We start from the raw sequence: 14,713 nt of genomic DNA on the forward strand, positions 1-14,713 counted from the left end.
CTTCATCCACAGTGTTGAAAACAAAATCAATAGTGGTCTGTCTTGCATCCTTGTTGTGCTCTAGAAGTATATTCAAAGAATCACTTCCTTTCTTATTTAGTAAGGCAGTATCTTTCAAAGACTCAATTGGATCTTTAGGAAACTCACTCTTTTCATCCTTTTTCTCTTCCTCTAAATGAATCACCTTCTCCTCACTCTCTACAGTATTGATGGCCTAAATAAATTCATGATCACAATTACAAGGAATATCCTCATCAATCATGTTATGCTCTATTGGATTTACTACTAACTGACTTGCCAATTTCGCCTCCTTTAGATGAGATACAACACTTGCTATTTGCTCAACTTGAGCCTCTAACCTGCCTATGGCTTAAGAATGAGAATAAATAAGTGGGTAAATTTCTGTAAGTTTAGCAAAAGTAGCTGATACTTTTTCTTCAAATCCAAGCGAGTACCTTGAAGGTGAGGGAGTTGGTTCATTATAGAATTGTTGGGGAGGGTAGCGGTTATAAGGAGGATAAAAAGAGTAATCAAGTCCATAGTAAGATGGTGATACTTGTAGTGAATTGGATTCAATTTCATAAGGAATAAAACATGATGGAGGGTTATAAGTAGAAGGGATGTAATGGTCCCTATAACCTGTATCTAAAAATTCTTCCATTCACGTTCAATCATCTTCAACATAAAAATAATAATAATAATAATTTTGTACAACAAAAATAAGTGCAAGGATAAGAGTAAGAAAAACTCACGAAAGGTTTAGAAAATTATATTCCTTCTGCTTTGTTGCTCCCGCGCCTAAAATCTTGCACCTGAAAACAAAAATAAATCAAAAGAAAAATATATACAAAGTCCAAAACTACAAATTAAAATAGAACTAATCTCGAACTCAATAAATCCGTGACACAGTCCCCAGCAACGGCGTCAAAAATTGATGTGAATTTTTATTTATCAATAATAAAGTACCACTCGCAATAGAACGAATCATTGTAGGATAGGGCTATTTTGAGGGTGTCGAACCTCAAGGATTGTGGTGATTTATCGAGTCTTCAATTAATCACTATTTTAATTAAGAAAGACGATTTGACTTGTTGTGGTGCAATAACATAAATAGAAAATAAATAAAGTAAAAGAAAAGATCAAGGATAAAGATACTTAGGGATTCACTTCACCACAATCCTCCTACTATGATCAACTATTCAACCTTGGGATTTCAACAATTTATATACCATATAAATTAAACTCAATAACATTCATTTAATTTGGTTTTAAAAAAAGATGTTTCATGAATTTCAATTAACTATAACATATCTACGGTTAGCATGAACTATCCACATACATACTTTTAACTAATTTTGCAGTATAATCCATCTTTCCTAAGCATAGCCTTTAAAAATGTTCATTCACAAAAAATATTTGAACACCATTACATGTTCTCCATTCTTATATCCGGCAGGGCTCCGCCAGATACCGTCCAATAAGAATGGGTTAAGAACAGTTTATAAACAGTTATATTTAAGATATGATAATAACTATTCAGAAATTATTAATTTATTAAAACACCAATTGAGTTAGCTCAATTGCTCAATATCATATAATCAAAGTATATAAATTATTAAATTCCCAAAGTATAAACAATCAAACCATAGTAATCGGATTAGGTTACATCAATGCCCTAAGAGAGGAATTAGCCACTCATGACGACACTAGATATCATCTGTGTTGGTGTAGTCTTCATCGTCAAGGTCTGCACTTCTCTCTTAGGGACTTCCCTTCAAAACCCTAAAAGCAGTCGTTAGAGAGAGGAATATGATTGATGGATGGGACCCTTAATGTGTCTTCTCCTCTTCTTTTATAGTGGAGAACAAGTCCCAATCCCCTTTGGATTGGTTTTCTAGCTTTTGGTAACAATTGGGCCTTTAAGGAAATAAAGAGAGGTAAAAAAATATAATTCCCACATGCATTTTTAACTTCCAGGATGTTAGAGCTCGAGCTCTGGAGTCAGGGCTCGAGCTTTCAAGAATATAGCTCAAGCCGAAATGATTTTGACCCATTTAGAATGCGAATTTGGAGATGGCTATTTAAAGACAAAAACATCGGGCTTCGAGTCTGCTTTCCAGAGCCACTGAGTTTGCTCAATTTGGAATTCCGAGTCAAAAGTTATACCCAAAACACTGAATTAGGTATAGAGTTTTCAGCAATGCTTGAGCCCTGAGTGGTTGTGCTCGAGCTTTTAGGCTTGGGCTCAGGCTCTGGGAGCAAAATTTGTCCGAAACGTCTTTTTATTAATGGTGCTCGATCCTTCCTTCATGGTGCTCGATCCCAAGGTGTTGGGCTCGAGCTCTAGGGCTGTGAAAGGTGTTAGTGCTCGATCCCTAAGGCTTGGCACGAGGTTTTGGGAGCTTAGATCAACTTTCACATTCCAACGCATCATGTGCCAGAGCTTTTAGGCAAAGGCTCGAGCACCTTGTGGTTGGGTTCGAGCTCTGAGGGTCATAGCTCGAGCTTTCTTGCCTTGGTGGAATTTCTTATTTTATGCTCGAGCCATAGAACTGAGGCTTGAGCTTCTAAACTTGAACTCTTCCAAAATTCACTATTTTGGCTCCTGGCTTGCTTCGGATGATAAACAACGACGCGGTAAACTTCATTATCATTCTTTTCATCATAAAAGCCCGTTTTAACTGCTTCTTTAGAAAAATACCTAAAAACATGAAATAAACATAAATCATTATAAAATAGGATAGATGTATCACTTTAGGCCTTAACATACGTATATTAAAGGGCTTGAATATGCAATATTCAGCGCTTATCAGTTATGTGTGTAAGATATTCATGACATGATTAAATGATAAAAGCTATCCGAACTTAAGAAATGGACATCGAGTTCAAGGGCTGAAAATTCCCAGAGTCACACTTGGCTAGTGCGGTGCGGAAGTGCACCAATCATTTTAATCGAATGTGATTTCTGACATAACATCACATTGCATTATAAAGTCACATGCGTGAGTTACATCATAGCGAAGTCTATGTGTGGGTTAAATTATAGTTCTTGGAGCAGTGTAAACCTTATCATCTTCCTAGCTTCATGGTAGTTGTTCTTGCAAGTATATTCCTAATGTTTGATTTCGCATTTTATTTCAAGTTAACAATACTAGATGGTTGTAACTTGTTGTTGGCATTGGAGGTTCCAATATTGTTTAAGTTCTTTGCTTATTGTGGATTATGTTTAAAATGTTTCAAAGTTATCTTTAGGATGATCCTTAGCTTCACCTTGAACTTAGATGTTAAGGAGTATGATCGATGTGTATTCCTTTATATTACACTTTCAAGACGTTTATAACTTTAGATTATACGCATATGCATCATCCTACTAGTAATTCAATTACTCACCCTATTTGATATTTGTTTTTTAGGCAAGGAGACACTCTTCTTGGATGCAAACTATCCATAGCTCGACTTGTATTTACATTTCCAACAACTTTTGTATATTTTTGGCATACCAGTGTTGGCATGATTTAGTTGTCTTTTAAAGTTGACAATATGTAATGTAATTAGAAGCATGCCTTACTTCTTATTTTGGATATGTAATTAGTACCTTAATACTCTCATTTAATCTACTTCAACATGTATGTATTTATAAATTCCAAGCTTCATTTCATTTGGGATTGACCTTAGAGGCCTTAGGGATCAGTTTTGGGCAAGGGGAAACAATGTACATAATATTGAGTTTTCTTTTTCTGTCGTGACCCAGATTTTTATCAACCCGATGGGTCAACGATGAACCGAAGATTGACCCGTTAACGGATCCAAATACGAAAGTAAGAAACAAGATAATAGCCTCATAAGGCATAACACACCTCTAAAACCCTAAGATGACCCTCCATGAGGTCAAGGAACTCAAAGGAAACAAAATGCGAAAGCGACGTTTCAAAAATGAACAAGAATGAACATGGGGTTAGAAAGGTCATTTCAAAATTTATGGATTCAGGTGCCACCGAGCACACCACTGGAAAGACAATGAAAAAAAAAAAGCATGAAGGACTCAAGAATCGCATGATTCGGAGTCCGAACGAGGAAAAACGACAAAATGAAGAAAAACGAGCAAAACCCGTTAATCAAGGGCAAAATGGTCAATTTACGAATATAAAGGGAGATTTGCCTCTAAAAAATTCAAATAAGGTCCACACAATCTAAATCAATCATTTCACAAAATTCTAAGAGGTTTTAAGAACATTGGACAAGAATCCCACGAAATGCCCCTTCCCGGTTTAAACAAAGACTAACACCCTCTCACTAAAACAAGAATAAATCTTACCACAATTGGAGTTTAAATGCATGGTTGGTGTCATTGGATTCTGACTTCAAGCTCATGAATTTAGGCTCAAGAATCACCCCATTTGGGTTAGAAACGAAGAAATTATGGCCGTTTGAAGTCGGAGCAGCAGTGCTAAAATTGAACTGAGGCTACTCTTGGGATCAGGCTATTTCGGTCGACCGAAATAGCCCGTTGGACAACCAAAATGAACTAAATCTCTGCTGAAAACAAGTTTTTAAGGCTTGGTTGGTTCGGTAGACCAAAATAACCCATCGATCGATCGAAATAGGCCCAAATAGTGTAAAAGCCTACTGGAAAAGATGGTTTTGAAGCTCAAATGAAAACCAAAAGGCTTCGGCCAGTTCGGTCAACCGAAATGACTCGAGAAAGTGCAAAAATTTCATGTTATGCACTCAAGGCTAAAAGTCTACTTGGAATCCCCCATGGCATATTCAATTCACATAATATGCTAATGTGTAATGATGTGAACATGCACGCAAGTGTAATATGGATATTTAAACATGCTACAATGGCCTATGGCCTCATTACATTCTATTTACAAAATTTGACATGTCAAACCTCAAAAGTTGACAAAATACATTTTAATGGCAAAACTTGAAGTTTAAATTACATACATATGAACTTAAAGGTTTATAGCCCTTGGCCTCGTGTCATACATGTCAAATACATTAAAAAGAGTGTACTTGTGTACACTTTACATACATAGAATCAAGAATACAAGTTTTGTCATGTGAAGCCACAAATCACCCAAGCAATGAAATCTTCAAGTCTTGAGTCCTGTACCTGAAATATGCCCCAGTAACGTAGGGGTGAGCAACATAAAGCTACTCGTAGGAGATGAGCATGCATCGACCTAACGTTTTACAGTTTTATCACCTTAAGGTGAAACATGTCAAAGGGGCTCATGGCACCTAACGTCTATGTCATAATGAGACTCAGGGAGCATCCTAAGCTACCCTAGATCATAAGCAACAAGAATCATGATACATATACATGTATGAAATGAATAGAGATTGGGATAATCCAGAGAACACGATAAGGAAGATATTTGAATACAAGTTAACAAGAATCACATTATTAATGCAATTTAACATGATTGGTACACTCCAATTAACACGAAACGAAAGATACACGAATACGAGTTCATAAGGATTACATTATCAATGTAATTAACATGATTGGGACATTCCAACTAACAAGATAAGAGTTATACACAAAATCAAGAATGAGGCATAATATATATTTAAATAACAAGGTTTGTGCATTTCATAAAACATGTCAAGAAATAACACATGGAATCAAGGATAAGGCATACTATCTATGCAGGTAAACAAGGGTGGAATATTCCATAGAACACGACAATAAGTATACTTGGATATAAGTTGACAAGAATTACATTATCAATGCAATTTACATGATTGGACTACACCAATTAACATGACAAGAAGTATACTTGAAATCACGAATGAAGCATAATATCTATGCAATTAACAAGATTGGAGCATTTCACATAATACAACAAGTTTTAAATCTTCAAGGAATAGCAACTTGAAATTTAAAGAGTGAAATCAACTAATGTGGAAACTCGGATAACGCCCGGATTAAAACCGTACTCTTGAGATCACTTTAGGGCTACTAACCCATGGGTACCTTTCCCCTAGTGCGCACTATAGTTGTAGGAGGACATTCCCCCGTACTAGAACCAAGTCCTACCCATGTCAATTCTTGATTGATATCCCAAGTCCCAAAATCAACAAGTTGTGCAACCAAGATAGTATCAATATACCAGAAATGCATTAACCACGTTTCATGCACAACCAAGATTTTGGAACAAACAAGTCATGCCCTAATTTCGTCAACTATAATGGCATGTGAAATGTCATGAAATCATAGTATGTATCTATATAGATTAGAACCAAGATATATAGCACATACAATCCATTGAAGTAAATATACCACAAGTATAAGATACATGATTCATTAAGTACATTAATGAATCCTAGATATAAGGAGTCACGATGCTTGATAAAAGATACAAGTTTATGAAATACAAGTGCACTTCATAAGTTCAACAAGAATTCAACATCAAGGCATAATTAACACGATGGAAACATATAAAGAAATTTAATTTACTTAAGGGATTAAATTAACAAGATTATAAGGCAAGTCCAATGTCAAGTTACAAGTTCATTCTAAGCATGATACAACCATGTGAGTTAAATTCCATACAATGGAGTTAAATGAATATAAGTTTCAAAACTTATCCGATTATTCTCGAATTGATACACGTGAAGGAACTTGTCAAGGAAATCGTGAAAAACAAGTTACACACTTAGTCAAGTTCAAGGAACCATTGAATGGATTTTAATTAATCATTTTAATTAAAATCTTTAGATTCTGAAATACATTTAAATGATCTCAATGTAGTGTATGTTATATAACATATCAAGACTTGATTTAAGAGCATGTTACAAGGGAATTACATACAAGATACAACCATGAGTATTAAACTTTAATACTAGAAAAAAATAATAAATGATAGATTTCAAAACCTAATCAAATATTCTAGATCAAATATATGTAAAACCACATAGCATGCACATCATGAATATCAAGTCGGAATTCTAATGGAGTGGATAGTACACTCGGAATAAATTAATTAATCAAATTAATTAAATATTACTAGATTTCAAAATATCTCTGATTACTCTCAAATTTACCTATGTTGAGAAGCATGATAGGGCCTAATATAATATACTAACACACATTGATTTCAAGCTAGTTAAGGCCATGTGAATTAATCTTTCATTCAAGATAAATATTAAATAAAACTTTTATTACTTGTTCAAATACTCTCAATTTAATATATGTTAATGACCATATCATGGAGTAATATTATATCATGCTACATGTTCAAAACAAGTTATGAGCAACCGGGAAAATCAAATCCAATACAAGAAAGTTAAATAATAAAATCTCTAGATTTTATATTGAAGCATGAAAACAAGTTGTATAAGCATCAATAGCATGCTATATAACAAGAATTAAACCTAGAACATCCCCTACCTCAATTTGAGATAAAAACGTCAAAGACCCACCGAAAAAAAATTGCTCCGAATCCGACGATACCGAAGGGTTTTGTCAAGGACAACACGATGAACAAGAATCCGCAAGAAGCCCCATGAAAATCTCAACTTGACCTCAAACCCAAACTTAAGAAATCGTCAGAAATGAGTTCTAATAAGGGCATAAGGTAGAACACGTCGAGGGGAACAATAAACGTTAAGGCCAAAGGATTTCTACCAAGGAAAAGTGAACCAAAAGAAGAGAGATAAGGTGGCAGCCATGGCTGCCATGGATTCCGGCCAGAAGAAAGGAGAGAGAGAGAGAGAAAATTCTGACTTTTTCTCTTAAGGCCTCCTATTTATAGAAAATCTCAAAAAGTGTCCCGAAAGGGCCCTACCGGGTCTGGAAAAGTGGAATTTGAGAAGACGCCCACAAACGGCAAAAACTCTGTGAATGAAAAAGATTCACAATGAGAAAATATAAATAACAGAAGAAATAGTGTCAAAAATCGAGTCCCGAGCAGAGAGATATGCCCCGAACAAGTTTGGCGGCAACCTGGTCCAGAAACTCTGAAACTGGAGAAAAACGATCAGAACGGAATTCTATGAGTACACGACTCGAAGAAATGTGAAAATGAATCATGTAAGAGGATCCAGGCTCCAGACAAGATATTTTGCAATAACTTTCGTTAATTGCACAATGACCCCTACAAAAAAAGTTAACTGCAAAACTGCCCCATAATGAAAATATCTTCCAAAAGATATTTTCTTAGATACCCCTGAAATAAAATATCTTCAAAATATATTTATGAAAAAAACCCCAAGAAAAGAAAATAATTCCAAAGAATTCTGCATCCATGCCCCTATGGACACCAGGAGCAACCAAAGTACTTTCTTGCAAAAGTAAAGATACGAATTTCGAGAAAACCACTGAAGATGAAGACATGTGAAGTCAAAAACCAACTCCGAGCATGAAAAGTGAGGTTGTGCCAAAAACTGACAAACGGAGATAAGACAGAATAGGGAAAATGACGAAATAGTGCATAGTGTCGAAAAACGAAAAAATATGGAAATGACTCGGTCCTCAAAGGAAGTTGTCAATCCATGGAAAAGTGTCTCAGAAACCATTCATGAGCACTCGAGATGACACTAAGCGACGAGAAACTAAACTCAAAAAAGGAAATTAAATGAAAAAAATTCATTCGTAAAATTTCAGGAAAAAGAAAGGGAGGAAAATTTCCGGGTCATGACATTTTCTTTTTTCATTTTTGGTCACGGTTACTATTCATCAATTTTTTTTCGACAACCGTACCGACCGCTTCAGGACATTTGGGAGTCTTTTTGGTGTATTTAAACACAGCATATTTAATTTAGACCTTGGGAAACCTTTCCGGCAGCCTACTTTCAGTCCTTTGGTAGAATCTAAAGTTACTATTCATGCATTGGACAGATTTTTCTCCACATCTTAGAACAATCATATCTCCCTCATCCCATATCCAAATTAGGTCATTCTTGAGTCTAAACTCAAGGATTTTGAGTTAGCTTTACAATGGTATCAATATCATTTTTAGATTCCATTCCTACTGATGTCGGCGTGGTCGATACCTCAAAATGATTTGAAAAGTGTGAGTGTGAGAAGTGGCCACCACATTTAAAATTTATAAAAACCACTTAACACTATACTATATAATATGAATGAAAAGGGATCGTCCTAAGGGATTTGCAACGTACTATGGAATCAAAATTGGATTAGTAGGTCGAATGATCAAAATGAGTGGTTTGTTGGTTGAATTATGCTACGATTAATTAAAAACAATGCAATGTAAAATAAGCGAAAGTAAGTGAGGTGTAGAGAATAAGAGAGGGGTCTTGGGACATAGAGCTCACCACTAGGCTTTACCTCACTAAACATCTAATACTTGTCAATTTAGGGGGATTAATTGTTGTAAATCAAGCGTGTGTGCAATTAATTAAAGTACTAAGCATGGATGGCCAAATAAGCATACATTGCATAATCAATCTAGTGAATAACACAACCTATCAAGTTAAACCATTAACCATTCAATAAACCCACAATTAAAACACACACAAAAATCTAGAAAAATGTACTACTTGCACTTATAAGCATGGACCACCAAACAACAAGAATGGATTGTCTACCTATCTTGGAAATTAGAGCAACTATGCTACAATTACACTAATGATAAGGAAATTAAACTAATTAAACTAATAAAATAACATAATCCATTAGGAAATAAGCATAGTCCATCAAATAGAATACAAGAGTAATCAATTAAGCGCCATGCATTGACAAACACTAGATTCATTATTTTAATACACATAGATATACACCAAATGTAATGAATCAAATGTAAACTCATAATCATCCATTCCATCACACATAGACATATGAATATAATTGAAAGATTAATTGGAAACATTAAACCATATAAATCATGTAAAAACAAGATTTATATAAACATAAGGTCAATACAATATTTACAATACAAATCCCCACTAATTACAAAGTATTAAAGTTTAAGAAGCCTAGGGCCATCTCTAGCCCCAAGAGAACAATCTAGCCACTCATGATTGTTGTCATCCAACCCTCAAGGGCACTCTTCATGGTTGGATTCATCTTCCTTCTCTTGGTGTTCTTGGTAGAAACCCTAGCAATTGGAAGAATCGTCCCTAAAATGAGTATATTCTGTAATGACCGGGTCATTTTCCTCCCTTTCCTTTTTCGGTGATTTTCTTTTTTCGTCTTTTTCTTATTTGTCTTTTCCCTATTTTGTCTTTTTTCCGTTTATAATTTTTCCTTGCATAACCTCACTTTTTGTGCTCGGATTTGATTCCAATTTTGCATGCATCCATGATATTTAATTTCTATGACATTTGTATTTTTACTTTTGTAGATACATTCTAGTTACTTTCTCGTAAAAGGCATAGATACATACTTTATTGTAATTATTCTTAATTTTTGGGGTTTTAGCGTAATTATAAAAAATAATTATTTTTCGTCTTAGTGACCTTTTGTAATTTAATTTGAAAAGATATTTTGAAAAAGGACCTTTTTGTAATTTTTAAAAAATGTGACAAGTGTCACATTCTCATGGTGCCACTTGTTGGCATTAGGGTGAAGTGACTTGGATACATAATCTCTTGACATTTGGAGGGTGGAGATTCACCCACTTGTTGGCCTAGGATTGGAGCACTTGTTGGCCTAGGATTGGAGCACTTGTTGGCTTAGATGGTTGACAAATGTAGGCTTAAGATTAAGCCTAGGAAGGAGCCATTGATTTGTGACAAGTGTAGGCTCACCATTTAGTCTTGCATTGTGTGTGTGTGTAAGGTAGTGTAAGAACACATAGTGAGTGGAGGATTTCTAGACCTTCCACTCACCATTTTACACTTTATCCTTTTCATTTCATTTGTTCTTCATAACCCTAAACCTAGCCACCATTGGAGGAAAGCTTGGTTAATAGCTTATTCCTTCATTTTGGCCTCCTTCCACTCACCTTAGACTAAAAACCTTAGGAAATAAAAGTTTCCTCTCACTCTCCTCTTCAAAACCCTTGAATTGTTTTCCATTTTTAAGCTTGGTTGCTTGGATTATAGAGATTTAATTCTCTATTGAGGTAGGGGTGGTAGTATGTTTATATTTTAAGTGTTTTATAATCCTTTGGGGTTTAATATATATTGTGTACATACTTTTAGAATTGTAGTATTGCATACTATAGGAAATCCTTATGATTGACTTAGAGTTTATTGATTTAAGCATGTATATTGTGTATGTATCTTGAGTAGGGTTATTAATGTTGTATAGAACTCATATTGATTTGAATTACTATACTATTGTGATGTTAATCCTACATTCTAGTTGATTACTATTGTTAATTGTAATTATTTTAGAAGCTTGTTACTCTAATGTTGTAATCTAGTATATAAAGCTTATTGTTGAGGAATGAATTAAAATGATAAGTTAGTGGTATGGTATTGTGCATAATATCATGATGAGGACTTGTCATTTGGTATGCCATTTTAGACTTGAAATCCTAAGACATGGTTTGTGTGGTTTGAAAATACTTGTGCATGGAAGGTAGTTTATATGCCTTAATTATAATGTATGAGTTTCGAACTTGATTATGATTTTGGATTCTCTTGGGACATTGTTACAAGTGATATGGCTAGAGTTTAGCTCTAGTGTGGGAGGTATGAGTTCTCCCCAATTGAGATAATGCACACTAGGGTGGTCTTCCCAATGGGTTAATGCCCGGAATAATCATTTTGATCTTGGTTTAGTCCGAGACATAATGTCCAAGTCTTCCGCTAATTGATTTCGCATTCAATTCCAAGTTGACAACTAATGCTTAATTGTAACTTGTAATTTTTGTTATTGGGGAATTGATGTTGTTAAGTACATTGATGTTAATATGCGTTGTTAAAGAATTATTTAAGTTAGCTTAAGATGATCCCTTAAAACACCTTGAACATAGACGTTAAATAGAATGATCCCTTATATTCGTCTTTATTGATCTTACAGTGATATTGAAACTTTAGGGTATACACATATGCTTCTTCCTACGAGTAACTTGATTACTCACCCTAGTAGTTTGGGTTGTTTTACAGGTAAGGAGACTATATTCTTGGATGCTCATCATCCTTAGGGGCTTATGAGCAATTTGAAGCATTTTTGTATATTAACATGCAAGTGTTTAGCATGCTTTACTTTTGATGTTATATTTTCGCATACCATGGGTGTATGGTATTTTAAAAGCTAATGTAACTTCCTTAATATGTAATGATACTTAAGTATTTACTTTTGACATTATAAGCATGTTTACTTTTGTACTTGTATTCACTTGGTATCAAACTTTTGCTTTAAAAATGCATTTTAACCAACTTTGGAGGTTTGGCATATAAAATTCTTGTAATGGACATGTATAAGGCCATAAGTTGTTGTAATACATTCATTTATTCATTTTAAGGTTGTTGACATGCTCACATACTCAAATCTCATTAAAAATCAATTTTAAACTTTCATTTTTGAACCAATTCATGAGGGGATTTGAAGCATGGGTTAAACCTTAACACATTTGGCATATAGCAGGTCTTATAGCAGCTTTTTGAGGTTTTTTGGTCGTCCAAAACTCCATTTCGGTCGACCGATGGCTTTCGGGAAACTCATTGCACAGTTAAAACTTATTTCCAGTAGCCTTTTTCACTGTTCAGGACCATTTTGGTCGACCTATGGCCTATTTCGGTCGACCGATGGCCTACTTTAGTCTACCGAAACAACCTCCACTCAAAAAAACATGTTTTCAGCAAATTTATATCCAGTTCGGTCATCCAAAACTCTAGTTTGGTCTACCGAAATAGCCTTCACTCATCAGCCTTCCAGGTTATGTTTCAGCACTGAAGTTCAAACTTCAAAAGGTCATAACTCTTACATTTCTAATCCAAATGGGGTGATTCTTGAGCCTAAACTCAAGGATTTTGAGTCAGATTTCCAATGGTACCTATTACATTCTTAGATTCCAATCATAGTAGGAGTTATTCATGTTTTAGTGAGGTAGTGTCAATTTTTGCTTAAACCGGGAAAGGGCGTTTTTGTGGGATTCTTAATGTTCTTGGAACCTCTTGGAATGTTGTGAAATGATTAGATTAGGTTGTATTCACCTTGTTTGACTTGTTTAAAGTCAATTTTCTCCTTTTAATTGTGAATTGATCATTTTAACCTTAATTAACATGATTTAGCCCGTTTTAACTCTAGTTTCCTCTTTCGCTCTCCTCAAGTTCCGTGACCTCATGGAATGTCACATTGGTGTCTTAGAGATGATTTATATCTCAAAGGACTATGGTTTCATCATTTGCTTCTGCATTTCGGATCCATTATTGAGTCAACTTTCGGGTCATCACTGACGCACCGGGTTGAAAAACTTGGGCCGTCACAAGTGGTATCAGAGCTCCTAGGTTTGAATACCTTAGGACGATGGGTTTTAGGTGTATATCTTGCTTTTTTTGATCTACTTTGATGTATTCACATGTTTTTGATAATATGTTTCGGTAATATAACATGTTTATGTGTTCTTGGTAAGATATTTGGTAGTATGACATGTCTTTATACTTATATACCTATGTGGTTAAGAGCATCTTTATTTGACATGTGTGCTTATTTGCTTAAGTACTTTACTATTTTAAAGGCTTTCTTTGATTGCTTTAGCATGACAGTATGTTGCATGCCTTGTCTTGCTTCGTGTTTTGTGCATTCATAGTATGAGTTGCATTCAGTCATAATAACTTGTGTTATTATTGACCTCATTTCTTTCGTATGTTTAGCATCATGGTTGTCACACATGGAGAGTCTTCATGTCAAGGCATTGAGGAGCAGGTGGCTGACACCAAGTTTACGAGGGGTCCGGGGAGGCCCAGGATTCCAATTCGTGGCATGGATGCTAATCCGCCGCGAGCACTGACTTACGAGGAGCGGGTTGCTCAAGGAATCAATCAGGGGATCGCTGAATCACTATAAGAATTGATACGCAGGCAGGTGGTAGGGATACAGATTCCAACACCGGCACCAGCACCGATAGTCTATGAGGCGATGGAGTACTTTATGCGACTACAGAGGGTTAAGATTGATCCACTTACGGGGAGTTCAGATCTGTTAGTCTTAGAAGCTTGGTTGGACCTTATGGTTCGCAAGTTGGATAGTATGGCGATACCCACGGATAAGTTAAGGATTTCTTTGACTGCTTCTATATTCATGGGAGATGCAGATATTTGGTGGAGGTCTATGACCAATGTCCACACTGTTGAGTTGATGACTTGGAATAAGTTCAGAGATTTGTTCTTTGAGCACTTCTTTCCTAGGGCTATGAGGCAGGAGATGAGGATACAGTTCACAGGACTTTATCAGGGCACCATGAGTGTCATTGAGTATGAGACACGATTTACTTCTCTCTCTCGTTATGCCGAGGATATGGTGGCGATGGATGAGGTCAGGGCAATGAAGTTTCAGGATGGGCTACATCTTGACATCAGGCCACGGATCAGGGGTTCACACAAGCAGCCTCGTAGAGACAATCCATCATCTTCTGGGAGTCAGTGGAAGAAGGCCAGGGTAGGGAACAATACTCACTCACAGGGGGCACCACAGCAGACTTATCCTGCACCCACAGTTCCTGTATCTACAGGATCAGCCCAGAGTGTGGTTTGTTACCATTGTCAGCAGCCGGGGCATATCAAGCCTCGCTGCCCACAGCTTCGACCACAGGCCAGTCAAACATCAGTTTCTACGCAAACAAGGCAG

The sequence above is a fragment of the Cornus florida genome, unplaced genomic scaffold, assembly GCF_030987335.1.
Source record: "Cornus florida cultivar Cherokee Brave unplaced genomic scaffold, ASM3098733v1 CherokeeBrave_3.0.0_Hap2_Chr05, whole genome shotgun sequence".
Taxonomy (NCBI): Eukaryota; Viridiplantae; Streptophyta; class Magnoliopsida; order Cornales; family Cornaceae; genus Cornus; species Cornus florida.